The sequence below is a fragment of the Heptranchias perlo genome, unplaced genomic scaffold (assembly GCF_035084215.1).
Source record: "Heptranchias perlo isolate sHepPer1 unplaced genomic scaffold, sHepPer1.hap1 HAP1_SCAFFOLD_62, whole genome shotgun sequence".
NCBI classification, from domain to species: domain Eukaryota; kingdom Metazoa; phylum Chordata; class Chondrichthyes; order Hexanchiformes; family Hexanchidae; genus Heptranchias; species Heptranchias perlo.
The window spans coordinates 4,256,030-4,279,804 of NW_027139644.1; the positions used below are offsets into that span (position 1 = coordinate 4,256,030).

Sequence of the window (23,775 nt, forward strand, 5' to 3'; positions counted from 1 at the left end):
TATCGTTTCTAAAAGCTTCCCCAACACCGAGGTTAAACTGACTGGCCAGTAGTTGCCGGGTTTATCCTTACAACCTTCTTTGAACAAGGGTGTAACATTTGCAATTCTCCGGATCTCGGGCACCACCCCCATATCGAAGGATGATTGGAAGATTATGGCCAGAACCTCTGAAATTTCCACCCTTACTTCCCTCAGCATTCTTGGATGCATCCCAGCCGGACGGGGTGACTTATTTATTTAAATACAGCCAGCCTTTCCAGTAGTTCCTCTATCAATGTTTTAGCCTATCCAGTATCTCAACTACCTCCTTTTTTCTGTGACTTGGCAGCATCTTCTTCCTTGGTAGCGACAGATGCAAAGAACTCATTTAGTACCTCAGCTAGGACGCGGGGACATAGCCTAACAATGAGAGCCAGGACTTGCAGGATTGAAGTTAGAAAATGCTTCTACGCACAAATGGTGGGTTAAGTTTGGAACGCTCTTCTGCAAATGGCAGTTGATGTTAGCTCAATCGAGAATTCAAAATCTGAGATTGATGGATTTCTGTGAACCAAGGGTACGAAGGGATGTGGGGCTAAGGCGGATATATGGAGTTAGCTCACAGGTCCACCCTGATCTGATCGAATGGTGGAAAAGGCTCGAGGGGCAAAATGCCACCGCCACTTGCTGCCTCATGATATGTGCCAGCTTCTCCTGCAAGAAAGCGGGACGTGTGTCTGGGTGATGTTCCTATCATGTTTGAATAGCTGCCAGTGTGTGTGGCCTGTGAGTTGTGGGTGGGCGGCTTGCAACGGTGGTAGTGGGTAAGGGTGAGAAGTTTGAGTACTGATGGAAATAGTTTGTTGGTATGTGGGTGATGGGGGGTGTAGTGCGTGGAGCAATGGGTGCAGCTATACATGTAGTTGGTAGGAGACGCCACTTGACAGTTGACCTCACTCATCTTGACCACTCATGTCAAAGCATTTAACTTCTTCCTGTACTGCATCCATGTTCATGATGCTGTGCGCCTGACATTGACCTCATCCCCTCGTGCCTCCCACTACCTTTTGGATGTATGTCTGGAGGATATCTTGCCCTCCGCTGATACAGGATGTCCCTCCTTCAGTCCACCTCTTGCACCAAGGCCTCTGGTGAATCAGCAGAGAACCTTGGTGCACGGACTCTCAGACCGGCGGATTGGTGAGGTCCAGCATGCAGATTTGGAGGATGTGGGATTTAGTGGTGCACAACCTTTATTCAACATTTTAAATTAACTCATCAGTATGTAAAAATAGGGATGGGACCTGCATCTGTGCTTTCCGTGTGCGATGTCTGAACTCTGTTCAGACTCTGTACAGATATATTCGGCATAAGCTGCACAGAGAGACCTCTGGTGATCAGCAGCCTGAAGGAGGAAGAGTTCTCGGTGCCGTCTTCACAGACCGACATACTGAGAATCAGCAAGTCCTTTCATGCCGGGCTCTATGACGCGAAGCCCAGAGACAACACGGCCTCCCAATCCTTCCTGTCCTCTCTCTCTTGGAGGAGAGCGAGCGGGAGTGCCTAGATTGGTCACTGACCTTGGACGAGCTAACAAAGGCCGTCTGGTCCTTCGAGAAGAGTAGATCTCCCAGGAGCGATGGTTTACCCGTTGACTTGTACTCGGCTCTGTGGAACTGGATAGACCCAAACCGACTGGAAGTGTACGGGGGTATGCTTCTGGCAGGTAGCATGTCAGAATCCATGAGGAAAGCCTTCATCACACTCATCTACAAGCGGAAGGGGGAGAGGAAAGAAATCTGAAATTGGCGACCCATTTCCTTGCTAAATGCTGACTACAAGATTCTGTCGAAGGCCATCGCCGACAGGCTCGAATCTGTTCTGGAGCGGGTGATCCACCCGGATCAGACCTGTAACTGTACCCGGCAGGAAGATCTCTGATAGCCTTGCGCTGCTCAGGGAAACGATCGCCTACGTGCAGGACAGAGGAGTGAACACATGCCTCATCACCCTGGACCAGGAGAAGGCCTTCGACAGAATATCCCACGCATACATGATTAACGTGCTATCCAAAATGGGGTTTGGTTCAGCGATTGGATCCGACTGCTCTCCATGGTCATCCATTGCACAGTCCAAATCAATGGGCGGGAGTCAGAGAGTTTTCCGATCAGATCTGGAGTCAGACTGGGTTTTCCTCTCTCTGCGGTCTTGTTTATGTGTTGTGTCGAGCTGTTTGCTGCGTCCATCAGAAAGGACACCATAATCAGGTAGGGTGACGATCCCAGGCAACGGAGGCTCTCAGGTTCAGGCCTCCCTGTACATGGATGACGTCACCGTCTTTTGATCCGATCAGCAGTTGATCCACAGACTGATGGACATCTGCGATCGTTTCAAGCTGGCCTCGGGGTCCAGAGTGAACTGCAATAAAAGTGAGGCCATGTTCTGTGGCAGGTGGGAGACCCCATCCTTTGTTCCTTTCCCCATCAGGTCCGACTACCTGATGGTGTTGGGGATCGGGCTCGGGGGGCCCCAGGACTCCACCAATAAATGGAAGAGCGCATCGCCATGGCCAAACAGAAGCTTGGTATGGTGGGAGGGGGCGAACCCTCTCCATAACCAACAGGAACCAGGTGATAAAGTGTGATGTACTCGGGGTCTTGTTCGACGTGGCCCAGGTCTGGCCCATTCCCCACAGCTCCGACACCACAGTCAACCGAGCTTTCTTCCACTTTGTCTGGAGGGCCTAAGTAGTATGCGTCCACAGGGACACCATGTACAATACACTGAGAAAACTGGGTCTAACCAACCGTTCAGCTGGACTGTCCCCCACCACCTGTCCCAAGTGGAGAAGTTCCTGAGTTGGAACCACTTCGACCACAAGACCGTCAGACAGTGGAACGTTCAGAGGGCTCTGCAGGAAAAGGAGAGGGTGGATCCGATCGACCAGTTCCCCGACCAGATGGTTGATGCCATTTGGCAGAACGTCTTGTCGCCAGAACTGACCAACAGGCACCAGGATGTGGCCTGGATGGTGGTGAGAAGGGCCCTCCCAGTGCGGTCCTTCCAACACGCATGGAATCTCAGCATCACCTCGAGCTGCCTTCAAGGCTGCGGGAATGGGACCGTCGTCTGTTTCCTGGTGGACTGGACCTTCATGCAGAATGTGTGGGGAGAGATGCGTTGGCAGCTGTCCCAGTTCATCCCCAACACCTCGGTAACACAGGACGCTGTGCTCTATGGACTGTTCTCCGGGAGGCACACCAAGACATATATCAACTGCTGCTGGAAGACCATCAACTCGGTGAAGGAGGCCCTTTGGTCCGCCCGAAACCTGCTGGTCTTCCAGCTGAAGGAGCGGTCCACGAGCAAGTGTTGCCGACTGACACACTCCAAGGTCCAGGGGAATGTGCTGCGGGATGCACTGAGGCACGGTGCGGCCTATACAAGGGCTCTATGGGGAAAGAGCGCCGTGTAAAGCCATCCCACCTTTTATTATACAGAATGTATTATAAGACATACACAGTGTATTGTATTGAAATAATGGGATCATAGTGTGTGCGATCTGTTTTGTATTGTTTTGAATTGAAATTGCGAACTTTCACCCTGAACTTTATGTATCATTAAATTTTATGAAATAATGTACATTTTGAAAATTAAAAAAATGCTGCTCAACGGCACTCCTTTGAGCAGCGAGAGACCTGTCCGAAAGACTGACAGAAGTCTTTTTTGCCTGAAAGTGAGTCCGGTTTGACGTGTTGTTGCTCAAACGCGCTCCCTGCTGGTGAGCAGAGGCAAATGCTCGAGCAAAACAGCTTTAAGGTTTGAGAAAGGAAAAGCGCCAACATTTTAAGCAGTGAGCAGTCTGTAAAGTTAAGAAACCGGCCTTGAGCTCAATACCGTTTACTCAGAAAGCACGTTCGTTATTTTGAGCCAGAATTAAACTAACAATTTAAGAGTGATTTTGCTTTCAAGTTTTAATCTCTACAAGTTTTCCACGCTACCAGCTGAGCTATCGAAGTGAAACAGCAAAGGTCCCTCTCTTTGGTGATTGTTCGCCGTGCGCCTTTTGACACTCCCGGACTCGTGGAGTCGCGTGGGCATGACCGAGACTGACTCGGTCCCTGCTCATATCGCAGCGCTGTGAGCGTGTGAGCTCCGACTTACTCAACACACCTTTGGCCAGTCGAGCAATGGAGAACGTGTCTGACCAAAATTCAGAAGATTGTTGGTTCGATTTCCACCTGAATGGAGAGTTTTTGCAAACTGCCGATTAGTTCATGATTTTACACCTTGCAAACTGTCCTACTTGATAGAGCTGCCTGGATATTAATACAACAAGTGCCTTCTTAGCGCAGTTGGCAGCGCGTCAGTCTCATAATCTGAAGGTCCTGAGTTCAATCCTCAGAGAAGGCATCGTTATGCTTTTTTTTTCCATCTTTGCTCAAGACCAACATCAAGAATTTTTGCTTCCTGCAGCATATAAAAAGATTTGCTGCCCCTTGACCTCTCTGTACCGTAGCACGCAGTGAAGCTTAAGAAGTGCATGGACCTTGGGCTCGCTGAAAACTGACACCACTTTTGTTTCTGGACAATTGACCCAAGTCAAAAGGTGAGTGGAGAATGCAAGAATCGATCCTGTGATTTTTCACATGCTCAGCGAGCACTCGACTTGAATCGTAGAAATATTACAGCATGGAAGGAGGTCATTCGACCCATCGAGACCACACCAGCTCCATGCAAGAGCAATCCAGCTAGTCCCACTCCACCGCCCCATCGTTTTTCCTGATGTCATCTTTGGTGCTTTTGCCAATCACCTTAAATCTATGTCCTCTGGTCCTTCACCCTTCTGCAAATGGGAACGATTTCTCTCCACATACTCTGTCTAAACCCTTCATGGTTTTGAAAATCTCTATCAAATCTCCAGCTTCTCCAGTCGATCCACGTAACTAAAGTCTCTCATCCCTGGAATCATTCTAGTTTACCTATTCTGCACCCTCTTTAATGCCTTCATATCCTTCCTAAAGTGCGACGCCCAGAAGTGGACATAATACTCCAGTTGTGGCTGAACCAGTGTTTTCTAAAGGTTCATCATGACTTGCATACTTTTGTACTCTATGCCTCTATTTATAAAGCCCGGGATCCCGTATGCTTTTTAACTGCTTTCTCAACCTGCCCTGCCACTTTCAATGACATGTGCACATATACCCCCAGATCCCTCTGTTGCTGTATCACTGTTAGAATTGTGCCCTCTTGTTTATATTGCTTCTCCTCGTTCTTCCTACCGAAATGCATCAATTCGCATTTTTCTTCGTTAAATTTCATTTGCCATGTGTCCGCCCATGCAACCAGTCTGTATATATTCTCTTCAGTTCTGTCACTATCCTCCTCACTGTTCATAACCCTTCCAAGTTTGGCGTCCTCTGCAAATTTAGAAATTGTGCCCTGTACACCCAAGTTCAAGTCATTAATATATATCAAGGAAAGCAGTAGTTACAGCACCGAACCCTGGAGAACACCACTGTCCATCTCCCTCCAGTCCGAAAAACAACCGTTCACCACTACTCTGTTTCCTGTCCCTTCGCCGATTCTGTATCCATGTTGCCACTGCCCCCTTTATTCAATGCCCTTCACAGTAGTTGTTTCGCACTCGCCTCCAAGCAGTTCCACGATCAGCAGAGAAATCTTGCCTTGGGTTGGCCCCCTCCCTGAATATATTCAACACTTTGCTCCAATTGGCGATATCGTGCATTAGCTGAACGGGAAGCCACAGTAATCGTGAATGATGCTGAGAAGAGTCCGAGCCTGCGGAAGGCTGACGAGATCATAGGAAAGGAACAGCAGCCCCGAGCTTGAGGGAGCAGCAAGAGCCCAATCTGCCTATCTGACTGACTGACAGAAGACATTTTTGCCTGAAAGCGGTTTGACGTGTTGTTGCTCAAAGGCACTCCCTGCTGGTGAGCAGAGGCAAATGCTCGATCAAAACAGCCGTGTTCTGACAGACACAGAAAGCTTTAAGTTTTGACAAAGGAAAAGTGGTCTCCTGTGCCTCAGCGCTAACATGTTAAGCTATAGGCTGCCTGTAAAGTTAAGAGAATGGCCTAGAGCTACTTACTCCAAAAGCACGTTTATTACTTCGAACCAGCAACATTTGATCTGTTAATTGTACTTCAGTCCTCCGCTTTGCAAGCTGAGCGATCGAAAGGAAGCAGCTGAAATCTCTCTCTTTGGTGATTGTTCACCGTGCACATTTTGACACTCCCGGACTCGCGGAATCGCGTTCATTATCCAGCGCTGTGGGATTGTGAGTTACTGCATGCTTTTTTGAAAACTTGGCCAGTGGAGCAATGGATAACGTGTGGAGGTTCGATTCCCGTTTGATTCGAAAGTTTCTGCGAATGTTTTTTATTATGAAACATACATTACTGCATAAAATTTAAGAATACAGAGAGTTAAAACTAAATTTCACAATTTCGAAGCAATACATGACAATACAGACCGTATCTCACGGTATGAACCATCCAGTTAAAGGGGCCTCATCCTGTGATCTCATGCTGTGAACCGTCCAGTGAAAGGGGCCTCAAAGATTATCTTTCGCTCCAGAGTCCGCTCCGTGGAGCAGGACGAGAAGTGCTCGCGCTTCTTCTTCCAGAAGCTGCTCAGGGAGACTTCTGTGATCAGCAGCCTGAAGAAGGAAGAGGGCTCGGTGACGTCTTCACAGACCAACATACTGAGTCCACCCCAACTTGTAATTTGCTAATTTACCTCATGCTCATGCTTTAATATTGCATTTTTTTGATAAAGATTAAAAAGCTATTTGATAAACTTGAGTAATGAAGAAGGAGAGACAGAAAGCGACAGAGAAACAACAACAGAGCAATAAACAGGTGGAGGGAGAAACAGATATAGAGACATCGGGAGATAAAGGTAAACCCATAGATAGCTATATAGATAGATAGATGGATAGATAGAGATAGATCGATAGGTAAGTAGATATATAGATAGATGGCGAGAGAAATGTATAGATAGAGAGAGTTGGATAGAGATATATATAGATAGACGGATGGATTGATAGATGGATCGAGAGATATATAGATAGATAGATAGTTAAATAGATGGATGGATAGATAAATGGATAGAGAGACATATAGATAGAAAGATAGATAGGTAGATGTATAGAGAGACAGGTGGATAATTAGATAGATGGATAGAGAGATATATAGATAGAGAGATAGATGAATAGATAGATGGATAGATAGATAGATAGATAGATGGATGGATAGATAGATTGATAGAGAGATAGATAGATAGGTAGACAGTTAAATAGATGGATAGAGAGATAGATGGATAGAGAGATATATAGATAGAGAGATAGATGAATGGAGAGGTAGGTGGATAGAAAGATAGATAGAAAAAATACATTTAAAGCAGTGGAGAGACAATGATACATTCGAATCGGTCGAAGGAGATTGATATTGATTTTTAATGAGGTGAAAATAACAATGGATATAGTTGAAAGAGACAAAGAAACATAAAATTAGTAGAAAGAGAGCACGATGGACAGATTTATAATTAGAGACAGAGTGAGAGATTGGCAGAAGCAGCGATGGAGAAATGGAGTAAGTTGGAACATTGGTGGTGGGGGTGGGGGGGGCGGGGAGTGGGTGCAGGAATAGTCCGTCTTTTTGTGATAGTTTAATTGAAATGTATTGTGTCAATTGAAGATCAATTAGAAATGGGCACCTACAAATTGCCCGGTACAAACTCAAATACCCCTCGCCCCAAGAAAGCAATGTTGGTAAAGAAAGAACTCTATTCAAACCCAAACTGAACTGCAACAAATCAGCAAAGGTTACTTGAAAGGCATCTCGTGATGAGCTTCAGACTAAATGTACTGGGGATGTTGTACTGAATTAGGCCGACGTGTTTCTCTGCTCTAATGTTGAGAAAAGACTCGAAATTAATTGAATGCAATTGCAGTTCCTCAACGGGACATTCTCCTGCAGCTTAATATCCTCTTAACAGATCCGCCGCCGATCAAGGTCAACCTGCTTGTCCTGTTCGGACTTTGACATTTCAGTCAATGGTTAGTTTTGGGGTACTGTATTAGTTTGAGGTACTGTATTAGTTTGAGGTGCTGTATTTGTTTGAGGTACTGTATTAGTTTGAGGTACTGTATTAGTTTGAGGTGCTGTATTTGTTTGAGGTACTGTATTAGTTTGAGGTGCTGTATTTGTTTGAGGAACACTATTAGTTTGAGGTGCTGGATTTGTTTGAGGAACACTATTAGTTTGAGGTGCTGTATTTGTTTGAGGAACACTATTAGTTTGAGGTGCTGTATTTGTTTGAGGAACACTATTCGTTTGAGGTGATGTATTAGTTTGAGGAACACTATTAGTTTGAGGTGCTGTATTTGTTTGAGAAACACTATTAGTTTGAGGTGCTGGATTTGTTTGAGGAACACTATTAGTTTGAGGTGCTGGATTTGTTTGAGGAACACTATTAGTTTGAGGTGCTGTATTTGTTTGAGGAACACTATTAGTTTGAGGTGCTGGATTTGTTTCAGGAACACTATTAGTTTGAGGTGCTGTATTTGTTTGAGGAACACTATTAGTTTGAGGTGCTGTATTTGTTTGAGGAACACGATTAGTTTGAGGTGCTGTATTAGTTTGAGGAACACTATTAGTTTGAGGTGCTGTATTTGTTTGAGGAACACGATTAGTTTGAGGTGCTGTATTAGTTTGAGGAACACTATTAGTTTGAGGTGCTGTATTTGTTTGAGGAACACTATTAGTTTGAGGTGCTGTATTTGTTTGAGGAACACGATTAGTTTGAGGTGATGTATTTGTTTGAGGAACACTATTAGTTTGAGGTGCTGTATTTGTTTGAGGAACACGATTAGTTTGAGGTGCTGTATTTGTTTGAGGAACACGATTAGTTTGAGGTGCTGTATTAGTTTGAGGAACACTATTAATTTGAGGTGCTGGATTGTTTGAGGAACACTATTAGTTTGAGGTGCTGTATTTGTTTGAGGAACACTATTAGTTTGAGGTGCTGTATTTGTTTGAGGAACACGATTAGTTTGAGGTGATGTATTTGTTTGAGGAACACTATTAGTTTGAGGTGCTGTATTAGTTTGAGGAACACTATTAGTTTGAGGTGCTGTATTTGTTTGAGGAACACTATTAGTTTGAGGTGCTGGATTTGTTTGAGGAAAACGATTAGTTTGAGGTGCTGTATTTGTTTGAGGTACACTATTCGTTTGAGGTGCGGTATTTGTTTGAGGTACAGTATTAGTTTGAGGTGCTGTATTTGTTTGAGGAACACGATTAGTTTGAGGTGATGTATTTGTTTGAGGAACACTATTAGTTTGAGGTGCTATATTTGTTTGAGGAACACGATTAGTTTGAGGTGCTGTATTAGTTTGAGGAACACTATTAGTTTGAGGTGCTGTATTTGTTTGAGGAACACGATTAGTTTGAGGTGCTGTATTAGTTTGAGGAACACTATCAGTTTGAGGTGCTGTATTTGTTTGAGGAACACTATTAGTTTGAGGTGCTGTATTTGTTTGAGGAACACTATTAGTTTGAGGTGCTGTATTTGTTTGAGGAACACTATTAGTTTGAGGTACTGGATTTGTTTGAGGAACACTATTAGTTTGAGGTGATGTATTTGTTTGAGGAACACTATTAGTTTGAGGTGCTGTATTTGTTTGAGGAACACTATTAGTTTGAGGTACTGGATTTGTTTGAGGAACACTATTAGTTTGAGGTGCTGTATTTGTTTGAGGAACACGATTAGTTTGAGGTGCTGTATTTGTTTGAGGAACACTATTAGTTTGAGGTGCTGGATTAGTTTGAGGAACACTATTAGTTTGAGGTGCTGTATTTGTTTGAGGTACTGTATTAATTCGAGATACGGTATGAGCTTGAGGTACTGTATTAATTTGAGGTACTGTATTTGTTTGAGGTACAGTATTAGTTTGAAGTACGGTATTAATTTGAGGTGTTGCGTTAGTTGCAGGTGCTGGATTCGTTTAAGATGTTGCACTAATTTGAGGTACTGTATTAGTTTGAGGTACTGTATTAGCTTGAGGTGCTGTATCAGTTTGAGATGCTGTATTAGATTGAGATGCTGTATTAGTTTGAGGTATTATATCAGTTTCAGGTTCTGTATCGGTTTGAGGTACTGTATTAGTTTAAGGTGTTGTATTTGTTTGAGGTACTGTATTAGTTTGAGGTACTTTATTACTTTGAGATGATGTATTAGCTTGAGGTATTATAGTAGTTTCAGATTCTCTATCCGTTTGAGGTGCTGTATTAGTTTGAGGTACTGTTTTAGTTTGAGAAGCTCTATCAGTTTGAGGTGTTATATTAGTTTGGGGTATCTGTATTGTAAGGAAAGAGTTAGTCTTTATATTGAAGAAATATTAACCGTTAGCTTTTGCCTCTTAAGTATGGAAGTATAAATCACTGTTTGGAGAATGAAACTACAATCATAAGACAGATTTGCTTCACTTTATATGCATGCATATGTTTATTATAGAGACTGGTAAATTCTGAAGTCCAGAAACACTTGGACTGCAGCTGATATCATAATACTCGTAAGTTTAATTATCCTTTTGATATAAACAATTCTCTGACATTCATAACAAGGCCTTTAAATCATTCAGAGCTGGTGTGTATGTGTGACAGACAGCATTGTGTGCTATTCGTCTTACCAGCTTCACAGGGAAGCAGGAGAGGTGTGACATCTGTATGATTGTTACGTATCATTCCAAGCTGGTGCAGTGGGAAAGGTCTGCACTGGTGAGAGATCAACACCATTCTGCTCTCTGGTCAATGGGCAAGGCCATATGTTTTAACTCACAAGTTCAAAAATTATAGTTATAATTAATGTCTAAAGCAGAACACCTGGCTGTGCGGAAGGAGCCTGTTTGCACCACAAGGCAACATCTAGTGGAGGAGTGCAGTTCGGTGATGAGGGAAGTGATACTCTGATAACACAGAAAATGCTGGAAACCCTCAGCAGGTCAGGCAGCATCTGTGGAGAGAGAAACAGAGTTCATGTTTCAGGTCAATGACCTTTCATCAGAACCAAGTTGGGCAGTTGTATTCGGTAATAGTATGAAACATAGGAATTGTATCACTCATGTGGGGTAATTTGGGTACTTTTCTGTCTTTGGAAGTTCAAGATCAAAAGTAAAATAAGTGTTCGGACGAGATTTGAGACCGGACTGCTCATATATTTCGACTAAAAACCCCAAAGCAAGAATCATACCCCAAGACCAACGAGCCCACGATTGTAAGTGCACCGTCTTAGTTCAGTTGGTTGGTGCTTCAACGCCCGGGTGCTTGATTCTGACACATTGATGGGCCCGAGGGAATTTTACAAGTGATGTTCCTTGCTTCCTGTCATTGATAATTGAAATGATATGTTAATCTGGCAAAACCGGCGAACAAAATATTAAACAAGCGAAACAAATACTGAGCAAAATTACTTCCAATGTTTGGGGGGAAGTGCAGCTGAAAAGCAGAAGATATGAATGGAATTATCAATGATTGAGCAGAATACATTGCTCGACTTTTTTCTCGATTGCCTTCGACACCATGGAATTCAGGAGAACGTGTTTCATGGTTTGCACTGAACCCTTGGAGCGGAGCCAACAGCCGGCTCGCTGCAACAACAGACAAGGAAGTAGCAGTTTCCTCAGGCTTGGCGAGCTCAGTCGGGAGAGGCATTCACCTCAGGATCGTGGGTGCTAGTTTCAACCTTTAAGCTACACTCATGAGCGGACCCCAGCGCTCCATTTTCGCTGAATTGGAGAATTTCTCCGCCACCTTTTTCTTGATATCACAATTGCTGGCGTGAGAGTGAAAACGGCCCTCAGCTATACTGTGAGTGCAAGAGACAAGACTATAGGTGCCGTGAGGCGTCCAATGAATGTCAACACATTAAAAGAAGAGTTAGCGATTCAGATACACAAACCTCGCAAGCGAGCAACAGATTTTTTTGGCAGAGGTTCCAGACTTGCTTTCATCTCTTGCCCTTTGCGAGGCACTTGTTCCGGTTTAAATTTCCAAACTGGTGATCGGGGGGATTGCAGGAGACTAAACGGCCCCGGGTGAGACACAGAAAAATCCGCCCAAGCCCTGTCCCAATCTACGTTTGTGGAAGTAAACACGGGAGGGGACGATGTGACGTTCCAGTCAAGCCCCCTGTCCGGGAACGCCTCGATTTTAAAATTCTCATCCTTGCTTTCAAATCCCACCATGGCCATCGCACGCTCCCTATCTCTGTAACCTCCTCCAGCCCTACAACCCTCAGAGATAATGTGGCTACAAGAGCAGGTCAGAGGATGGGTATTCTGGGGCGAGTGACTCACCATCTACAAGGCACAAGTCAGGAGTGTGATGGAATACTCTCCACTTGCCTGGATGAGTGCAGCTCCAACAACACTCATGAAGCTCGACACCATCCAGAACAAAGCAGCCCGCTTGATTGGCATCCCATCCACCACCCTAAACATTGACTCCCTTCACCAGAGGCGCACTGTGGCTGCAGTGTGTATCATCCACAGGATGCACTGCAGCTGCAGCAACTCGCCAAGGCTTCTTCGACAGCACCTCCCAAACACGCGACCTCTACCACCTAGAAGGACAAGGGCAGCAGGCACTTGGTAACAACACCACCTGCACGTTCCCCTTCAAGTTACACACCATCCAGACTTGGAAATATATTGGCCGTTCCTTCATCGTCGCTGGGTCAAAATCCTGGAACTCCCTACCTAACAGCACACGGACTGCATCGGTTAAAGAAGACGGCTCACCACCACCTTCTCAAGGGCAATTAGGGATATGCAATAAATGCTGGCCTCGCCAGCGACGTCCACATCCCATGAACGAATAAAAAAAAATCTGTGCGCTCCTCCAATTCTGGCCTCTTGCGCATCCTCGATTTTAATCGCTCCACCATTGGCGGCTGTGCCTTCAGCTGCCTCGGCCCGAAGTTCTGGAATTCCCTCCCTAAACCTCTCCGCCTCTGTCTCTCCTTGAACACATACCTTAAAACCTTCCTTTTCGACTAAGCTTTTGGTCACCTGTCCCAATATCTCCTTATGTGGCTTCGTGTCAAGTTTTGTTTAATAACGCTCCTATGAAGCACCTTGTGACGTTTTACTACGTTAAAGGCGCTATATAAATGCAGGTTGTATCCTTTGGTTATCGACCCTCCTGCCAATGGAAACAGCTTCTCCCCATCCATTCTATCAAAATCCCCTCATAATTTTGATCACCTCCATTAAATCTCCCCTTAACCTTTTTTTGCTCGAAGGAGAACAATCCCAGCTTCTCCAGTCTCTCCACATACCCCATCCCTGGACACGATGCAAGTCCGGAGCTGGACAAATCGAAAGGAATCGAAATGACAAACAGCTTTGTGAATCTGTCGATACGCTTTGGGAAACGGAATTGGAGACGAATAAAAAACTGATCAGACAGGCGGCCAAGACGCAGCTGAGTCGGCATGTCCCCCTGGAACAGTTACTCTGATGTTGTGGGTGAAATTAAGAGGTCGGAGCCATTTTAAGCGCTCCCAGTTACTGCAAATCAGGGATCAAAACCTGACATCAGCGTCAGGACGCTCAGAATACTTTTTTATACGTTCATGGGAATGTGGGCGTCGCTGGCGAGGCCAGCATTTATTGCCCATCGCGAATTGCCCTTGAGAAGGTGGTGGTGAGCCGCCTTCTTGAACCGCTGCAGTCAGTGTGACGAAGGTTCTCCCACAGTGCGACTTCGCAACAGACAATGCACCGGTGGGCGCGCCGGTTGCAGGAGAGCTGGTTGGCGGTGATATCGATGCTGTGAGCGAGACCAGACCGTTTCCATGTTTCCACAAACAATGTCCCATCCTTTATTTCTGGAAAAGTAACACTGAGAGTGGACAATTGCATTTCTGTGGCTGCACATGAAACTTTGGCTAGGTGACACGCTGCTTTAGTGTATCTTGCAAAAAAAAGCACCAGATGGTCTCTGTGGCGCAATCGGTTAGCGCGTTCGGCTGTTAACCGAAAGGTTGGTGGTTCGAGCCCACCCAGGGACGGAATTTCAACCTTTTTCTTCCCACTTTCGGATTCATTGCCTCATTCTGATCGCCCTGAAGCCGGTGCCAGGTTTTAATTCCTGATCTGCAGCAACTGGGAGCACTTTAAATGGATCCGATCTCTTAATCTCATTTCAAGTTTTCTAATGTGTGATTTGGCTGCAAGAAAACACTCTGTGAACAATGTGATCTGAGCATGCCTGATTCGCCATAATTTACACTGCGGTCGGATATCAGGCACATGAAAAAAAACAGTGAAATGTTTGTGTGGGCGCGATGCTCTGGGATTCCCTGCCTGACCATCGCCACCGATCCTTCTCTGCAGCCTTCCGAAATACAGCGCAGTAAATGTATCTCTGTGAAATGAGCTCCTGGACAGTAATACGGAAATTAGTTTGGCTGAGGGGTTAGGTCCCGAACACGGAGTTTTAGGTATTAGGGTTCCGTAGTGTAGTGGGTATCACATTCACCTCCCACGCGAAAGGTTCCCGGGCGAAAACAATTTGAAACCTTGTCCCCATTAAAAATGATTAAATATTGAACGATTCACACTGCTGATTAAATGTGAACAAAATCCATATCTCCCAGCCCTGTTAATGCAGTCCGATGAGAGCAGGCGATGAATGCCAGCGTGATATTGGGGGTGAAGGCTGCTTCCAATGCTGTCTCATTCCCGGTGGGATCTGGCGGAGATTTGATCAGCCTCATCCATTCAACCAATATATGAAACGGTGTTTGAGAAACATTCAAAAAATATAATAACATCCAGGATCCTGTCTTCAGAGTGCGTGGCGCAAAGGTCTGACTCCAGATCAAAAGGCTGGTGAACTTGCTTCAGCTTTCTGAAATGTACTTGTCCATCCTTCAGAGGTCATGGGAAATATGTTTTTTGCCTTTCGAAAAAAGACGCGAAAGTTAGAGACATGTTTTGTTTTCAACGCGGCTGGTGAAATGGCCGGACTATCATAAATTAGGAGTCGCCTTTGAAACATTTAAAGGCGACTACCTAAAAATCACTTCGTGCAAATTTAAAATCACGGTTCCTATTTATTTCGGTCTGAAAGAAATAATGATAAACGTGTCAGTTAGTGCCCGCGGTGAGACGGTGATGAACTTGCTTGCTGCGCAGTTCACCGCTGGGCTAAATTTGACGCCGTTTAAAGGACGCGAACCCACTCAATGTGAAGGATGAGCTCATAACCAACAGGTGCAGTCAACGTCAAACACCTCCTTTCTTGTTCAATAGAGGGAGCAGAGGCGTGTCCATCATCAGACGCCAGCAACTTTAAGAAATGGAACAGATAAAGGCACAGATGCAAGTTCCAAATCTTTTCAATGCAAAGTTATTTCACTTTATTTAAAGTGCCGTGAGGCTGAAAACGGGTCCCAGATGATTTGCGTTCACTCATGACTTGTTTTCCAGTGTTGGTCCGTCAGGTTTGCGATTCAATTTGGATTGGATATTGAAGATATTTCAGGATGATTGCACAACATACCATGTGTAAAGCAACCATCTTGATAACTTCAATCATCACACACTCTACATCGACGCTGCAGAGACCCCAGCACCCCTTTCAATATTGTTTTTCTTAACTCACAGTTTTCAAAAGGGAATTGGATGAACGCTTGGATGGAAACATTTTCAGTGTTATGGGGAAACAGCAGGCGAGTGGGACGAACTGGACAGCTCTTTCAGAGAGCTGGCACTGGCACGATGGGCCGAATGGCGCTATGTTATTCTATGATTCTATTAATAGATCAATTTCCGCCTTTCACTGAGCCTCCCTAAATGGAGTGCAGTAATCGTGTCCCCGTGAAATAAGCTCCTGAACAGTAATATGGAAATTAGCGTGGCTGACCGGTTTGAAACTCTGGTTAGGCTCCTAACAGGAAATTTCCTCTCTAAGATTGATTCTTTTATCAATTATCCCCCCCCTTTGGATCTTATATGTCTTTACTTATCTTTTTGATCTCTTCTTCTACTGTCACGCCCAAAATACCAGTCTCCCTGGTAAATACTGAAGCAAAGTGATTATTTAATATTTCTGCCATTTCGCTGTCATTGCCTGTGAGTTTGTCGTGTGTATCCCTTAGTGACCCTATTCCTATCCTAAAATTTTTTTGGCTGTTGATGTGTCTCGAATACTTTGCTTTTTTTGATATTCCTTTTTGCCTTTCTAATAGTTCTTTAGACTTCTTTCCCAGTCTTTTCACATTCCCCTCTCTCCTTTATTGTCTAGTTTGGGCCTTTTTCTTCAGTTTCAATTTTGCCCTTGTTTCTTTATTCATCTCTGGTGTGTCATTTCTGGCTGGTTTTTTCTTGCTTTTTAGTGGGATATATTTCTCCTGGACTCTATTGATCACTGTTTTAAATGTTTCCCACTGCTGTTCTATTTCTTTGTCCAGATCATTAATATGTCAAACATTTCACCGTTTGAAACTTCTCAAGTCACATTTCCATCACAAAGCCAGTTGCTTTTGTGGGAGGAGTAAATCAACTTGGTCGAAAAATCAGCTGCAGCCCAATCCACAAATAAAATATTTTCACGTCTTCGTAAAAATAAGCATTGTCAGAAGTGGGATTCGAACCCACGCCTCCAGAAGAGACTGCGACCTGAACGCAGCGCCTTTGACCGCTCGGCCATCCTGACTACAAATTTAACATTTCATTCTGCATCAATTCTGCACCGTTGGCCAGTGAACGCAACATAAAAGTTTAAAATGATACTCGCCCATCGTGGGGCTCGAAACCACGACCCTGAGATGAAGAGTCTCATGCTCTACCGACTGAGCTAGGCGGGTTTTCGTGCTTTTCACCACCTTATCTGTTATTGTAGCAAGCAGGAGAAAGACTCCATTTCAGATTATTGGAATCAATTCTGAGGGACAGGATGAACTGTCACTTCGAAAGGCACGGACTAATCAAGGACAGTCAGCATGGATTTGTTAAGGGGAAGTTGTGTCTGACGAACCTGATTGAATTTTTCGAGGAGGTGATAAGAAGGATGGATGAGGGTAGCGCAATTGATGTCGTCTACATGGATTTTAGCAAGGCTTTTGAAAAGTTCCCACATGGCAGATTGGTCAAAAAAGGAAAGGACCATGGGATCCAAGGGAATGTGGCTTATTGGATCCAAAATTAGCTCAGCGGCAGGAAGGAAAGTGTCATGGTCGACGGGTGTTTTTGTGGCTGGAAGGCTGTTTCCAGTGGGGTGCCGCAGGGCTCGGTACTTGGTCCTTTGCTTTTTGTGCTCCACATTAACGATTTGGACCGAAACTTAGGGGACATGATTAAGAAATCTGCGGGTGACACAAAAATAGGCCGTGTGGTTGATAGCGAGGAGGAAAGCTGTGGACTGTGGGGGTTCAGGCAATTTTCTGATAACAAAGCACTCAATCCATCTCTGAACGCATTTTGAACGAATACGTGTGTTTGACACGGCACAGGCACGATGGGCCGAATGGTCTCATCTTGTGGACTAACATAATACGATGATACTAAGTGTTATCAGTCGGAAAAGCAACACATTGCAAATAAGAGCAGAGAGAGGAAACTCGTCTAACAGCATAACAGCACGGTGAGATATTGTATTTGAGAAGGATGAGGAGGGATAGTTTATCATGGTGGTAGTCACATGGAGTATCATTTGTGACTTTGATATGGACCATTTCATGCTGCGACTGGGGCGGAAACCTAATTGGAGAGATTCAGCCCGGGCGCGGCCCCATCGTGCGCGGTGAGACGGAGGTGGGGGTGGGGGAATTGTCAGAGCTGGGGCTCACCGGTGGAAGCAGCAGAAAAGTTTAAAACGGTACTCGCCCAACGTGGGGCTCAAAGCCACTACCCTGAGAGTTTTTAAAGAAAAGGGGGAGCAGCCACTGTCCGAATCTCTTGCTGGACTTGAAAGAACACATTCCAAGTACGAGCAGAGAGAGGACACCATTCAGTTGCCCATTGCGTTAAGCAGCATGCCATCTGTTTCTGTAGTGTAGCGGTTATCACATTTGCTTTACACGCGAAAGGTCCCCGGTTCGATACCGGGCAGAAACATTATGTTGGAACTTGGTCTCCATAAACATCCAGGTTAATTTTCTTCTCCTGCCAAAAAGGGAGACAGTGGCTGCTCCCTTGTTCTTTGTAAGCTGCATCTTTTACTTCATTGAGCAGATAACTTTGAGTGATAGAAAACTGATCCTCAGTGACGCTCATTTTAAATTTTATTCCCTTTTACTCCAAAAGGGGATATTGGCCTTGGAAGGAGCGCAGCCCAGATTTAACAGAATGTTAGCAGGGCTCGAAGGGTTAAATTATGAGGAGCGGTTACATACTTGTATTCCCTGGAATATAGAAGGATTTTTAGGATTTTGAAAGGGAGATAGACAAACCCTGTCCGCTGGGGAGGGAGTCTAAGACAATATTCATAATATGACAATAGCTGTTTTACGACTGAAAACAGCCCAACGCATCACTGTGAGTGTCAGAGACGAGTCTCCAGGTGCCGCGTCCTGTACAGTGAATGTCAAAACTTTTAAAAGTTGCAGAAAGTGTTCGGGATTCAGATACACAAATCTTTAATGGGAATGAGATTTTGTCAGAGGTTGCAGCCTTCCCAACTTCTCTTGCCCTTTGCGAGACACCTGTTCCGGTTTAAATTCACAAACTGGGTGAGTTGGTGATCAGGGTACACCAGACTCAGCGGTCCCCGGTGAGAGAGAGAGAAATCAGCCCGGGCGCGGCCACAATGTGCGCGGTGACACTGCACGGGAGGTCGGAGGGAGTCAGAGCTTGGGTTCACCCCTGAAAGCAACATAAAAAGGTTAAATCAGAATACGCCCAACATGAGGCTGAAGCCCACGCCCCTGAGATTTGGAGTCGCACACTCCATCGACTTAGTTAACCGGGACTGAAAAACTCAGCCGCTCTTGTCTATCATTGCAGTAAACTCGCCCCTGGGTATGCATGTGCAGCAATCCCAACATGACGACCATATCATTGGCTGTGTTTATCTGTGTGTGTGTGTCCACCTTCAGGTTGATTTTGAACGAATACGAGCGTTTGTCTTCCGTTTGTAACATCAAATAAAAGAGGGCATCAGACACTTCCCTCCCTGACACTGGGGAACCAGTGAGAGAGACCTGTTATTGTGAAAACGCAAATGAAACATTAATTGCGGAATTATATGGACTCTTATCAGTGCCAGAAGTAGATTTACAATATATACACCTCAATAAATAAATAAATAATACAGATTCATGTAAATACATTTGAAACTAACAGAGTCACTAAACCATAAATATTATTTGAACCTAATACAAACACTCCCAGATATATTTAGAAACTTTTCATGCCTTCCCTGGTGGTCCAGTGGTTAGGATTCGGGGCTCTCACCGCCGCGGCCTGGGTTCGATTCCCGGTCAGGGAATTTGCTGTTACAAAAAAACACTTGCCACTTTTGCAGAATCATCCCAAATTGACGGCACACAAGGAGGCCATTCGGCCCATCGCGTGCGCGTCGGCCGAAAATGAACCAACCAGCCGAATCCCACTTTCCATCAATCGGTCCGTCGCCTTGCAGGTTGCACCACTTCAGGTGCAAATTCAAGTATTTTTTAAATGTAACGAGGGATTCTGCCTCTCCCACCCTTTCAGGCAGTGAGTTCCATACCCCCACCACCGTCTGGGTGAAAACATTTCTCCTCAGCTCCCCTCTAATCCTTCCACCAATCACTTTAAATCTATGCCCCCTGGTTATTGACCTCCCTGCTATGGTAAATAGGTCCTTCCCATCCACTCTATCTATGCCCTTCATAATTTTGTACACCTCAATTAAATCACTCCTCAGATTCCTCTGTTCCAAAGAAAACAACCCCAGCCTCTCCAATCTTTCCTCACAGCCAAAAATCTCCAGCCCTGGCAACCTCCTCGTAAATCTCCTCTGTACCCTCTCTAGTGCAATCACATCTTTTTTGACCAGTCTGCCAATTGGGACCTTGTCAAAAGCCTTGCTAAAATCCAAGTAGACTACATGAAAGTACTCCAGGTGTGTTCTCACCAAAGCCCTATTTAATTGCAGCAAGACTTCCTTACTCTTATACTCCAACCTCCTTGCAAAAAGGCCAACATACCATTTTTCTTCCTAATTGATTGCTGTACCTGCATGTTAACTTTCTGTGATTTGTTTACAAGTACACCCAACTATGAATAACAACATTTATTGGACTCTCACCTTTTAAAAAATATTCTGCTTTTCTATTCTTCCGACCAAAGTGGACAATTTCACATTTTCCCACCTGATACTCCAACTGCCACCTTCTTACCCAATCACTTAACCTGTCCAACTCCCTTTGCGTCCTCCTCACGGCTTACTTTCCCACCTACCTTTTTATCATCAGCAACCTTGGATACATTACACTCGGTCCCCCATCTAAGTCATTAATATAGAATGTGAACAGCAATTGCAACATAAATTGTCCGCCCAGGATCGAAAGCAGGGCCGTTCGCTTGCAATGCGAACTGATAACCACTACACCACAAAAAACCGCTGGTGATTTATACTGGACAGAGGGGAACTGACCAGTCACCTCTCTCTGCTCGGATTTGGACACTTTTACTTCTCTTTAAACAACATCTCTCCTGTCCCACACTAAAATCATGCAAGAGAATCATACAATTTTACAGCACAGAAGGAGGCCATTCGGCCGTGTTGCCTTGCCTACTCTTTGAAAGAGCTGTCCAATTTCGTCCAAAAAACCCAGCCTTTTCCCCGTAACCTTGCAAATCAGTCCTCTTCAAGTACCTGTCCAATTGCCTTTTGAAAGTTCCTTTGAAAGCTGCTTCCACCACCCTTTCAGCGAATGGCTACCAGATCGGAACAACCCTCTGTGTGAAAAAAAACTCCTCATTTCCCCTCTTGTCCTAAAAGCTCTCAATCCTTGCCCACGGATGCCTTTTTACAAACATTTCATTCATCAAAACCACACAAGTTACACAGGAAAAAGTCTTCATTTTCAAGTAATTAACGTTCCGAAGGAGCTCCTTAATTTCCCTCCCCTAACCTTATGAATCAGGTCATTCTCGTCCGGATCCTTTTCCACATGAACCGGCCTCCCTCTCCCCTCAGGAAGTAGCCATTCTGATTCTGTGACTGTGGCCCGCTTTGTTCGGGCAGTTGGTTTGACAGGGACCTCACACCGCACCCTCCTCCCGTGTTTTCTTCCACATCCGCAGATTGGGGCCGGGCCTGGACTGATTTTTTTCTCTCTCACCCGGGGCCGCTGAGTCTCCTACTCAGATCACAAACCAACTCTCCTACACCCGATCACCAACTCACCCAGTTTGTAAATTGAAACCGGAGCAAGTGCCTCGTCAGAGGGCAAGAGATGAAGGGGAAGCACCAACCTCTGACAAAATCTCAGGCTCATCACAGAGGTTTGTGTATCTGAACCCCGAATAACCTTCTGCTCCTTTTGAAGTTTTGACCATTGCACACTGACGCGGCACTGACAGAATCGTCTCTTGCACTGACAGTCAAGCAAGTGTCAAAGTTTAAAATAGAATTCGCCCAACGTGGGGCTCGAACCCACGAGCTGTGAAATTAAGAGTCTCCTATTCTACCGATCGAGTTAGCAGGGCATGCTGAAACTTCTCCATTTGGTCCATTATTGCAGCGAGGCGGCTGCTGGCTCCGCCCCAGGGGCTGAATTTTGAATCAGGAAGGATGCAGCTCAGAAGCAGGCCATTCGGGCCATCGCGCCCGTGCCTTGCCGACAAGCCATGTACCAGATTCTCCTGAATTCCAAGTGTGGAACGAAAGCGAACAACAAAAGCCCCTACATTCGACCGTGGAGGTACAGGTAATTCTCTGAGAAACCGGTTTGTCTATTTCCCGGTGTTTGTCTGTCTCTCTGGCTGTGATTATCTCTGTGCGTGTGGAGCTGCAGGCTGATTTTGAATTAATTAATTTGTTTGTGTATGTTTCTTGCAATAAATAAATGAGGGAATCAGACGCTTCTCTCCCTGACACTGGGGAAGTAGTGAAGCAGAATTCAGAGCAGGGTTCTGTTTATTGTGAAAAAGGCAATGCAATATGAATTCCGGAATTATTCAAACTCCTACCAGCGCTGAGAACAAGTGTGACCCCGACGTGATTTGAACACGCAGCCTTCTGATCGGGAGTCAGAGGCGCTACTGTTTCCTGAGCCTATTGTACTTTATTCCTATTGAATGACGGGAATATCCTCAATCAGCTAAAACGATTTAAAAGATGAATCACAGAGAAAGGGAAATCCATGTGATACCTGATAAACTAACTAGCCACCATACCTTGTGGTCTCGTGGTTCGGATTCATCGCTTTCATCACTATGCCCAGGCTCGAATCCCAGTCAAAACGCAACTTTTGAAAACTTGTTACATTAATTGCATGAACTTACTCAAACTCTGTGGGGGGAAAAAAATCATTGTTTTAATCACCATTAATTAACCGATAACGTTATTTTGCAGAATGAAAGGCGACTAAGGGAAGTTGGAAAACTTTAATAATTTCTTTTATGCGATGAACTTTTTATCCCTTCTCATTTTACACACTGTATTTTTAAGGGCTCGGTTTAAAATGTTCAGTGCTCGTGAGACCACGAATTTGTGTTAAATTTAACAGGATCGGCTATTTCACAGAGAAAAAATAAATTTGCCCCAACATAATGTCCCCGCACTGGATCGAACCAGAAAATTTTCACATTATGAAGCAAATGTGATAACCGCTACACTACTAATTTGATTATTAACCAGAAGTTCGAATAACTGCATTGATTCTCTTTCATAACTATTCAATTGATCGAAGTTGCACAAGTCACAAAAGAAAAATGTTCATTTCAAAGTTATTAAACTCCAAAATTTGGCCTGCCTTGTTTGGACAGGGGTTGACCCAGACGTCACAGCCTCAACAAAACATATTCTCAACATTTCCACTGGGAACAGGAGGAGGCCATTCAGCCCCTTGAACCTGTTCCGCCCTTCAGTTAGATCATGGATGATCTGTACCTCAAATCCATTTCCCGCCTTTGCTCCCGATCCCTCGATACCCTGACCCAACAAAAATCGATCGATCTCAGTCTTGAAAGCTTCAATTGACCCCCAGCATCCACAGCCTTTTGGGGGACAGAGTTCCAGACTTCTACTGCCCTTTGTGTAAAAAAGTGCTTCCTGATTTTGAAGCTGAATGGCATGGTTCTAATTTTAAGGTTATGTCCCCCTCGTTCTTGATTCCCCAGAGGAAATTGATTCTCTCTCTCTATTCTATCGAATCATTTAAACATGTTAAACACATCGCTCAGACCGCCCCTCAATCTTCTATACTCGAGGGGATACGAGCCCAGTCTATGCAGCCTGTCCTTATAATTTGACCTTTTTAGCCCCGGTAACATTCTGGTGAATCTGCTCTGCGCCCCCTCCAAGGCCAATCTATCCTTCCTGAGGTGCAGTGTCCAAAACTGAACGCAGTTACTCCAGACGCATTCTAACCAGAGCTTTATATAACTGGAACATAACTTCCACTTCTTTATATTCCAGCCCCTGAGATAAAGGCTCACACTCCGTTAGCCTTTTAAATTATTTTTGGACCCATCCGTTAGCTTTTACTGATTTATGGAAATGAACCGTTAATTCTCTCTGCTTCTCCACAGTTCCGAGCTTCTTACCA

At 44.9% G+C, this 23,775-nt stretch overlaps 6 non-coding genes across 6 annotated transcripts; 4 read left to right on the forward strand and 2 right to left on the reverse strand.

The window, feature by feature from the left end:
* The first annotated feature begins 4,319 nt into the window (after window positions 1-4,319).
* trnam-cau (transfer RNA methionine (anticodon CAU)) lies at window positions 4,320-4,392 on the forward strand. The gene has a single exon. It is a non-coding gene; the product is annotated as a tRNA-Met (tRNA).
* Window positions 4,393-14,005: 9,613 nt separating this feature from the next.
* Window positions 14,006-14,079, forward strand: trnan-guu (transfer RNA asparagine (anticodon GUU)). Its single transcript has one exon. It is a non-coding gene; the product is annotated as a tRNA-Asn (tRNA).
* Window positions 14,080-16,647: 2,568 nt separating this feature from the next.
* On the reverse strand, window positions 16,648-16,730 carry trnal-cag (transfer RNA leucine (anticodon CAG)). Its single transcript has one exon. It is a non-coding gene; the product is annotated as a tRNA-Leu (tRNA).
* Window positions 16,731-16,808: 78 nt separating this feature from the next.
* trnak-cuu (transfer RNA lysine (anticodon CUU)) lies at window positions 16,809-16,881 on the reverse strand. The gene has a single exon. It is a non-coding gene; the product is annotated as a tRNA-Lys (tRNA).
* Window positions 16,882-18,057: 1,176 nt separating this feature from the next.
* trnav-uac (transfer RNA valine (anticodon UAC)) lies at window positions 18,058-18,130 on the forward strand. Its single transcript has one exon. It is a non-coding gene; the product is annotated as a tRNA-Val (tRNA).
* A 1,300-nt stretch (window positions 18,131-19,430) lies between these two features.
* On the forward strand, window positions 19,431-19,502 carry trnae-cuc (transfer RNA glutamic acid (anticodon CUC)). The gene has a single exon. It is a non-coding gene; the product is annotated as a tRNA-Glu (tRNA).
* Window positions 19,503-23,775: the final 4,273 nt, after the last annotated feature.